We start from the raw sequence: 10,121 nt of genomic DNA, 5'->3' as shown, positions 1-10,121 counted from the left end.
CAGAAATTTTTGGATTATGGTCCAATTAAGGTTCCTATGGGCCAATAGCATCAATCCATGTGTAGGGAGGAGATAAATCCTATTTGTAAAAGAAGATACCCAAAAATGAGTAAATACTCACATAAGATAAAGAGTTGAATATGTACAAGATTTATTAGTAAAAAACTATGAATAATATCAAAAAAATGAGATAAATTGAGTATCCAAAAATGAGTAAATGCTCACATAAGATGAAGAGTTGAATATGTACAAGGTTTATTAGTAAAAAACTATGAGCAATACTAAAAATATGAGATATTTTGGGTATAATCATTCCATTTTGACACATATGTAAGGAAGGGGAATTCTTTAAAGGAGGTGCATATTTCACATGCTTGAATGAGTTTTAAACTCTAAAATAATGTGATATTTTTATCTCTCCTCTCTCTTGAACCAAACCAAATCAAAATAGAACCAAACCGAATCAAAAAGTAACCAAAATAGATCCAAATCTAGTCCAAATTCAACCAAATTGAATTCTCCTCTCTCTTGAACCAAACCGAATCAAAAAGTAACCAAAATAGATCCAAATCTAGTCCAAATTTAACCAAATTGAATTTGGAAAATTCTAGAATTCAGTTAGCTTTGGTTAGAGCTTCCCTCTCCTATAAATAGAACATGAGTCCTATGAAAAAAAATAGAAGAATTTTACTATACTAGAGTTATGCTGAAATAATGCTAATTTCTACTATTCTCTAAAATTCTCTCCAAATTGAAGAAATTGGAGCTTCCCTCTTTCTTCAATCCCCATTGGTGGCTCCATCAACATACTTAACCAATTGATTGGTTGGGGGCCTCTACCGTGAACAAAGAATCAAGCAATTTGTAAGGTAAATGGTGAATTTTGATCTTTTCTATAATTTCTCAATGCTTCTCTCTTCTCAACCCCTCTCAAGCTTGAGACGCTTAATTGGAATGGTTTTTGAATGCTATTGAAGTTAATTGATGAATGGTAGTGAAGAGTTATATAATTTGATGAATGCTATTGAAGTTAATTGATTAATGATAGTTAAGAATTACATAAATTTCCATTTATGCTTAATTCAAATGGTTTTTATGTAATTTCTCTCTCTCACTCAAGAAATGGTCATACTCATGACCCATTCTCAATCCAAATGAAGCTTTTCATAAAGCTTTTCCTTAATCCAAGATTAATCTATGCTTGAGGCCAAATTAATGGCTTTTTTCCATGCTTTTAGTTTATGTATTTCATGAATATTGATGATTCAATCCATTAGGGATTAATGATCTAATTACGGATCATTCTAATTATTTCCTTAAAGATAAGCTTTATCCCTTAGAAAAATTGAGATTTATCAGTTCATAGCAGCGGAGCTATGGCAAAATTTTTATAAAAATTACTCATAAAATAATTTCATTCAAAGCATAAAAAGAGGACTTCCTACCATATTCTAGAAATTAACATCCTAGATTAATTGAAAGATATTCATTCTAATCCTAGAGAAATTGATTTTTATATTATGCATAATTGAATTTCATGCATAGAGGTATGCATAAGAGATAAATATTTTATTATAAAAGAGTTACTTTTAGCTTAATTGAATTTCATGCATAGAGGTATGCATAAGAGATGAATATTTTATTATAAAAGTGTTACTTTTAGCATAATTGAAATTCATGCATAGAGGTATGCATAAGAGATGAATATTTTATTATAAAAGTGTTACTTTTAGCATAATTGAAATTCATGCATAGAGGTATGCATAAGAGATGAATAGTTTATTATAAAAGTGTTACTTTTAGCATAATTGAATTTCATGCATAGAGGTATGCATAAGAGATGAATATTTTATTATAAAAGTGTTACTTTTAGCATAATTGAATTTCATGCATAGAGGTATGCATAAGAGATGATTATTTTATTATAAAAGTGTTACTTTTAGCATAATTGAATTTCATGCATAGAAGTATGCATAAAAGATATGGGAAGTGAGATGAGTTAGAATGTGATAAGATGCATATGAGATGAGTTAGGATGTGATAAGATGAGTTAAGAAGTGATAGGATGTGTATGGGATGAGGTAAGAAGTGTATGTGATGGGATAAGATGTATATGGGTTGTGATAGGGTGAGAATATGGATGTGAATGTGGATGGGTATGTATGGATGTATGCATGTAGATGTGGATGCATGAATGTGGATGTATGGATGTGAATGAGGATGTGGATGTGGATGCATGGATGTAAATGTGGATGTGTATGTATGGATGTATGCATGTAGATGTGGATGCATGAATGTGGATGTATGGATGTGAATGAGGATATAGATGTGGATGTATGGATGTGAATGTGCATGTAGATATGGATGTATAGATGTGAATGGGAATGTGGATGTGGATGTATGTATGTGGATGTGGATGTGGATGTATGAATGAGGACGTGATAATGGATGTATGCATGTGGATGTGGATATGGATGTGTATGTATGAATGTGGATATGGGATGTGGATGTATAAATGAGGATGCGAAAATGGAGATAAGCACATGTAGTTGTGGATGTATGGATGTGAATGTATGATATGTGATCAGTATGTGATGTGAAGGAATCTGAAGTGAAGAGATGGAAAATGAGGTGATTGGATGAGTACACATATAAATGGAATTTGGAATAAGTAATGTGGATTAATAAGGGATAATGTGAAAAAATGAGAGTTAATATGGAAACTGTATTTGTAAACTGTTTGTAAATGGCTGTTTTATGTCAAGAATGCTGGGGAAGCATTTTGATCGTCTTGTGATTAAGGTCATGGAGACCTAACTGATAAAGTTGCAACTGCTGGACGGAGAGTCAATCGAGGACGTCTCGCGTAGCAAAGTCGGCCGAGGTCTTGACCAACCTAGGTTCGATTAAAATGGTGAGCTTCCGGTACGGTGGATGAGGGACCAAGGAAGCGGCCTATGAGTGAAGCGCTAGGTCACCTGCAAAGGATCCTAGAGGGTGCTGACCATACGGTGCTCGGGCTCTGGGTCGCCTAGGATACCCACGCGTGCGTCGAGGAAGATATTGGAACAAGGAGTAAGAGTTGTTTTTCTGAAACCGGGCATGGATCTGGTTGATTGACCTTGCTGGTCTTCAATGGATGAGTCCATGGCTCTTTTTATGGATCTGTTGGTTGATCTTGCTGATCTTCAACGAGAGTCCATCTTGATTTTTATAAGTGATTATATTGCCGAGTATTATGGGCTAGGACTTATTGAAAAGGCCCCTGAGTGGACAGGTGGTGAGCGTTCTAGTTGCCAATGCTGCCATAGATACTCTGATGAAGGAATGATGGAAAATTTGAGAATCAACCGGATAATTTGGAAGACTGTGATCAGTGGTACTATGGTTTCATTAAAGGATTCACTACTACATGTTAGCCTAATACCGGGGCTTATACCGGCGCTATTTAACGGGGTCTAAAAAAGCCTCGTCATCGGTATAAGCGCCGGTATAAGCACCGGAACAGTAGCGTCGGTATAAGCGTCGAGTGGTAATACCGGCGCCTATACCGGTTATAAGCGTCGGTATAAGCGTCGGTATAAGCGTCGGGTGGTAATACCGGCGCCTATACCGGTTAATATACCGACGCTCACCAGGGGTAATACCGACGCATAAACCGGCATCTATACCGGTGCATTGTGTGGTATGAGGTGTGGGAGCTGCTGTCGTACCCACGGGTGTGGGAACTGGCGTCGGGAAGCCAGATGGTGAGGCAGATGTCCCTGCTCCAGAACCCCAATAACTCTGAGCCATGGCTCTCTGCTCTGGAGTCATGGACGAAAGAAAACCATATAACTGCTGGGGACTCATGCCCTGCGGTGTAGGATTAAATGAGAAATCTGGACTGTAGTCGTAGGGCGGTGAGTCACCCATGGCCTGTTGGACAAAAAACCATATGACAAACTTGTGCGAAATGAAAATTACACGGTAAACAATGAATGAAAGAACCATAAGACAAACATTAACAATGATAAACAACATTGGTAGAACTATATCAACTTGCTCCTACAGTAGTGATTATGATGGTAAACATTAACAATGGTAAACAATGAGGACCTTCAATGTCATAAAACCATTACAAATATGTCATAACTATTTGCATAATCATTAAGATACATCATTTTAAAAATCATTATCTATTCTATCATCCTCATTAAGATCAGTAGCCCCAAAGAGATCTATGTCTATGTACATTTCAGCATCCTCATCATTAAAAGTCCCTTGATGAAGGATGTCTTGATGAAGCGTATCCTCATCCTCTGTTGGGGACGAGAATTCACAGGCGCAATGTTATCAAGATGCGGCTGCACACTTGCTTGGTTGTACGATTGAAACCGTAAATTTTGCAAGCGCTCCATTGGAAATATGCCAGCGTCATGAACATGCTCGTTGCAAATCCTTCGTTTTCGAAAGATTTGGTACTTACATCGCATGCATGGACACGCTATTCTCTCTTCAAGATTGAGAGGCTCCATCTAGCAGGATAACATGTATATGCAGCTCATTAAACACAAATCATTATGCATTACACAAAGCACTATGTAAACCATAAAACAGGGCTTCTTTTTCCCAGCCCGGTTTGAAAATTAAATAGAATTTGAACAAGGATGGAGAGAGAAGCTATCTCTATTCATAAATAGCTATTTATAAAGGCCTTATGCAATAATCTAAATGCATAGTATAAGTATAAGCTTGCATAATAAGGCTGCAAGACTTATGCATAAGCTTTATGCATAAGCCTTATGCATAAGTCTTATGCATAAGCCATATGCATAAGCTCTATGCATAAGCCATATGCATAAGTCTTATGCACACGCTCTATGCATAAGTCTTATGCATAAGCCATATGAACACGCTCTATGCATAAGTCTTATGCATAAGCCATAAGCTCTATGCATAAACCCTAAACCCTCATTCAAGATGCCCATTGCCTTTTCTTTGCTCGTAGTCACCATAATTCTTTTCTGTGCGGGACAGCTGAAAGTAGTAATTTGGCTCTAAAACGCAAAATATATGTCGGAATTAGGATTTTGACGGCTCTATAGAAAGCTAACGGAAGATAGAACCTACCCCTAAAAGCATTTTGATTCAGTCAAAGTGGAAGTATATTCTGTTTGACTTTGACCAGAAAGTCAACATGACTACTTTGACCGAGATTGTGATATCCGATTAAGGGGTTCTATGGCTCATTTGAAAACTCTAAAGGAGTAGAATAGAGTCGTGTAATCACTCGGACCTAATCCCAAAAACCCTAGGACTAAATTAGGGTTTTGTAAAATCCCAGAAATTTCCAAAATTCGGTCCCAAAGCTCAATCCGGCTACAAATGATTGGTGTTTCTCCCCTTGGTAGTTGTGAATAACTCTTCAAGTGTATCCATGGGGTAAATCTCCAATCAATAAGCTTGTTTGGCTCCCTTGTTGGAAAAATTCCGCCAGAGTCTCCTTTGTAATTGGAACCAAATCTCAAATGAAAATGCAACTTCTCAAATCACAATGCAATACTCTTTGTATTCAACAATGTCATGAAAGATCATATGCACTCTTTGTCCATCAAAGCATTTGCAATATCCACACAATATGATGGAAAAGGGGCCCCATTGCCCAAATGCATCCACAAAGTCGATGGTGAGGATTGTTGAGGACGCGCGTTGAAGCTTGCCGATCTCCCGGCCAAGCTCTTCTCACCCCTTCACCGAGTTTTCCTCCAAGGTGAAGGTTGAGGCCATTTCTTCACACCGGTGTACCTAATCCCCCTTTGTACCGCTTAACCAAGCAATCACGGCACAAAGAGTTCAAGCCATTCTCCCCTTGGCCTCTCCAACCAATGCCAAGGTACCCTCACACATTGCTAGATTCTATAGAAACTTGAAGTGGTAGCAATGGTGAGTGTAGGTACAAAATGATGTGGATAATATCAAATGATAGAACAAGTTTGTTGGCTTACAAGTATTGAGCATGACTCATGCCCTTTTACAATTTAGAACTCATCAATAAAGCATGGACTCATGCCTCAATCCATCATCCAAAAGCTCCAACACAAACCAACAATTCACAATGCCCTCACCATGGCATTTGCATAAGCATTTGTTAACCACAATCAAGGCATTTGCAATTGCATTCCAACAATCCCTAAGCCATAAGTCTTATGCACACGCTCTATGCAATTACGCTCTATGCATAATCCTTATGCACACGCTCTATGCATAAGCCATATGCACACGCTCTATGCATAAGCCTTATGCATAAGCTCTATGCATAAGCCATATGCATAAGTCTTATGCATAAGCCATATGCATAAGTCTTATGCGTACGCTCTATGCATAAGCCATATGCATAAGCTCTATGCATAAGCCATATGCATAAGTCTTATGCATACGCTCTATGCATAAGTCTTATGCATACGCTCTATGCAAGACTTATGCATAAGCTCTATGCTATATGCCTTATGCACTATGCTAACCCTTAATCCCATCACCCAATGGTGTAATAAACATGATCTTGTTTTACATGGATAATAGATCTTACCTTGATAACATATATAAACTCTATGAATAAAGAGAATACCTTATGCATAGAAAAACAGAGCATGACTTATATGTTATATGTATAAGAGAGTAAAAACATTCAAAAAGCTTTCAACAAGAAGACTACGCAAGCTCTATGTACAATGTCCATGCAAGCTTTCAAGAAACCTATGCATAGAGATTTTATAAGCTTGTAAGAAACCTATGCATAGAGATTTTATAAGCTTGCAAACTCTATGCATAAAGCCTATGCATAGAGCTTATGCATAGAGATTTCACAAGCTCACAAGCTCTATGAATAGAGCTTATGCATAAAGCTTGCAAGAAGGCTATGCATAGAGATTGCAAGCTTATGATAGGTTTTATGCATAGATATTAAATTAATCCTATGTGTAAGCTTACAAGAACCCAAAACTAACCCTAAACCATAAAACAGGGATGCAATAATTCATAGAAAATAGCATAAACAAGAAAAATCGAAAGAGGATCTACCTCTTTTTTGCAAAGCTGAAGGAGAGGATTGGTGAAAGATTGGTGAGGTGAAAGAGCTACAAAACAAAATATTAAACAAACTAATTAGTAAATTAAACACAAGAAAAAGAACTAATACAAAACCCTAAAATCTCTATGCATGCATTAGGAGATCTATGCATACATAGAGAGCTCTCAACATGCATAGAGAGCCAAAAAAACACAAAACCCTAAACATCCTAATTCTTAAATTAAAAAGTAAAAGCAATTGCAAGAACATATTAAGAGAAGGAGAAGAGGAGAAAAGAAGAAAGAAGGAGAAAAGAGGAGAGAGGAAAAAAGAGGAGAGGGAGAGAAAGAGAAGAGGGAGAGAAAGAGACCTTCTCTAGCTGTAACGCGCCCTCCTGTGCGAAAAAATCAGAAAATAAGCTCTCGGCTGTGAAAAACTTACTAGCGCCGGTATATGCTATGGAATATGCGTCGGAATATACGTCGATATATGCCACGAAATGTGCGTTGGTATACGCGTCGGAATATGCATCGGTATAGTCGTCGGTATACGCGTCGGGACACGAAAATTTGAAAAAACCCCACCCTACAATACTCCTCCAACATTACGACGGACATACTGACGTTCGACATTTGCGTCGGTATTTTAGCGTCGGTATGCCCTCAAGCTCTTGTAGTGATTGTTTTAAAGTTAGCTGATGCTAAGAAAAAGGCAATTTCATATTGGGTGTGTAAGTGGTGTGCCTAATTTTATGTTTGCATGAACTTCCGGCTAGGGGGCCTTGGAAATCTTTTCCTTGGTACCCGGGACAAAACCTAACCAAATTCCAAATTGGATCCCATCACTACAGTGGTTGGGCGGTTGCCTAACCCATGGGATCGGATGGGGTAAGGCTGGACTGATGGATCCGTAAATCGAGACTCAATGTTTGTTATTACGATGAATTAAGTAAATCCCGGATAGTAATTGTTCTATGGATAGGAATCAACGGCTGTGCCTCTTGATGGGAAAAAAAGCATTGATTCCAATGATCCAAGTGCAAGTTTCTTCCTTGATCCGGACGAGTACCTTTATAGGTGCAATCGGATCAGCTTGATCAGTAATGGTCTTGACTACGTTAGAGTAAAAAGTTATCCTTGTGGAATCGCCCATGCTTTCCGGGTAAGGGAAGTTTTTCCGAGTCCGGTTTTGGAAAAACTGACGGATTAGTCTCTTGTCCGGATATCTGTGGGGACGAGGCCCCGCGAGTGTGAGACCCCTGTCCCGTGCGAGAAGTGCTACTTCCGCTGCTAATACCCCGAATCCGTTGCTCGGTGGGAACAGGGATCTTACAGTTGGTATGAGAGCAATTAAAGATCATCTAAGAAGACAAATATGTCAAAAATTTATCAAGAAACACAAAAAGGTTGTAATTGTGTGATATAATTCATACAATTTGATATTCAAACCGAAATTCATAATTTGGTAATTGGGTCTTCAGATGGAAGTACCGCACATTAGGAACTCAATGGAGTCTTCTTGGGCCCTTTTATTTGGCAGTTTAAGGGAGTCAAACCTTTTCTCTTAAGAAGAAACGTTTTCTAATTTGAAGCTTCAAAACGGCTACTTTATTCGAATTTGAATTTTGGAGGGAAAATAGAATTTAAAATCTAGCGGATAAAACCATATCATGTAACGTATCTATGGAAAGCTCTTGATGCGTAGATCACGGATCTGTAATCTCCGCTCAAATCGGAGCTTGTATGTAGAAGTTATGGAGGTCCGAAAATTGTAAAATTGCTCCCCCCCTTTTTGGGGGAAAAAGTGCACCCTTTGACCACTCTTACACCTCTCTTACAAACCCATGGTTTTTGCTTACATGGCGGGCTCCTATTTGTCAAAAAGTTAAACGTTTCCATAACCTCATGGCAAATTAAAGGGCCCAAAAAGACTCCATTGAGTTCCTAATGAATTATATAGAATCCCTGACTTGCTTGAGGCCTAGACATGATGGTATTTACCTTATAATTCCAAGGGCCGTGACTACCCGTATATACCGAGAGTATAACTGCAGCTCTTTTATTACTGACAGTATATACGAGTAAATCTAAGACTTGAAATTATAAGCATTAATGCTATCCAGATGATGATTTCGAATGTGGTTGATATGATTTTTAATTCTGTTTGGGAACTGATGAATTGATTTGGATTCTGATTGAAAAATGATGATCCCTAAAAATTGATTGAAATGTAATAAGCTGAGCGAAACCATAATGTGGATGATTGGGATGAGTCCTTGTAATGATAAATGATGATAATGATTTCAGCAAATCACTATGAGATTAATGGATTGTACTGTCAAATTGCTACTGTTAATACTTGAGACGGTAGATCAAGTTAAGGGATGACAAATTGAGAACTTGCTTAACTAAAATTCTCGTGGAGGAATGTTCATCAGAAGGAAATTTTTTCGATCTAATGGACCATTATCGTGTTAAAGATATGAATGATATAAATTGAATGAAATTGTTATGTAATGATGAGTTCTATTTAAGGGATAATTATCCCCATATTCTGTTGGGTTGACCAGAATATAAGGAATCCCAGAATAAATTGGATCTTAAGAAAAAGAGTTGTCCTCTACTTTGCGAGATAAGGACATCTCACACTTTTTAAGTGGGGTAGAATGTAAGATTTCTCCCCCAGCCTTCGAGGTATACAGGAGTAAGAATCTTATAATTATTCCCTCTCTAAATAAAAGAAAGATTTTGTTTAAAAAGGGAAGACACTTTACCCAGAATACCTTCTCAGGAGCCCACTTGTTTTAAAGATTCAGAACGATGAACTCAGAAGTGAGAACCAGTGTTTTGGATGCCAAGGTTTTGGTCATCAGTTAAAAGACTGTCCGACTCCTACCATGAAAAGGGCACAAGGAAGTCTAGAACCCAAATTCAGAGACCAATTCCTTCATACCAATCTAATCAGGGTCCGTCTCGGACAAGATTACTTAACTCCATTAACTAGGTCCGAACCATTGATTAGAGTCGAGATGACCAATCAAATACTTCGACTTAGAGCAACAGATGTAGGTAAT

The sequence above is a fragment of the Cibotium barometz genome, chromosome 65, assembly GCF_041138505.1.
Source record: "Cibotium barometz isolate CiBa-2024 chromosome 65, ASM4113850v1, whole genome shotgun sequence".
Lineage (NCBI taxonomy): Eukaryota > Viridiplantae > Streptophyta > Polypodiopsida > Cyatheales > Cibotiaceae > Cibotium > Cibotium barometz.
The sequence above is the reverse complement of the archived record's forward strand: the minus strand, read 5'-3'. Positions refer to the sequence as shown.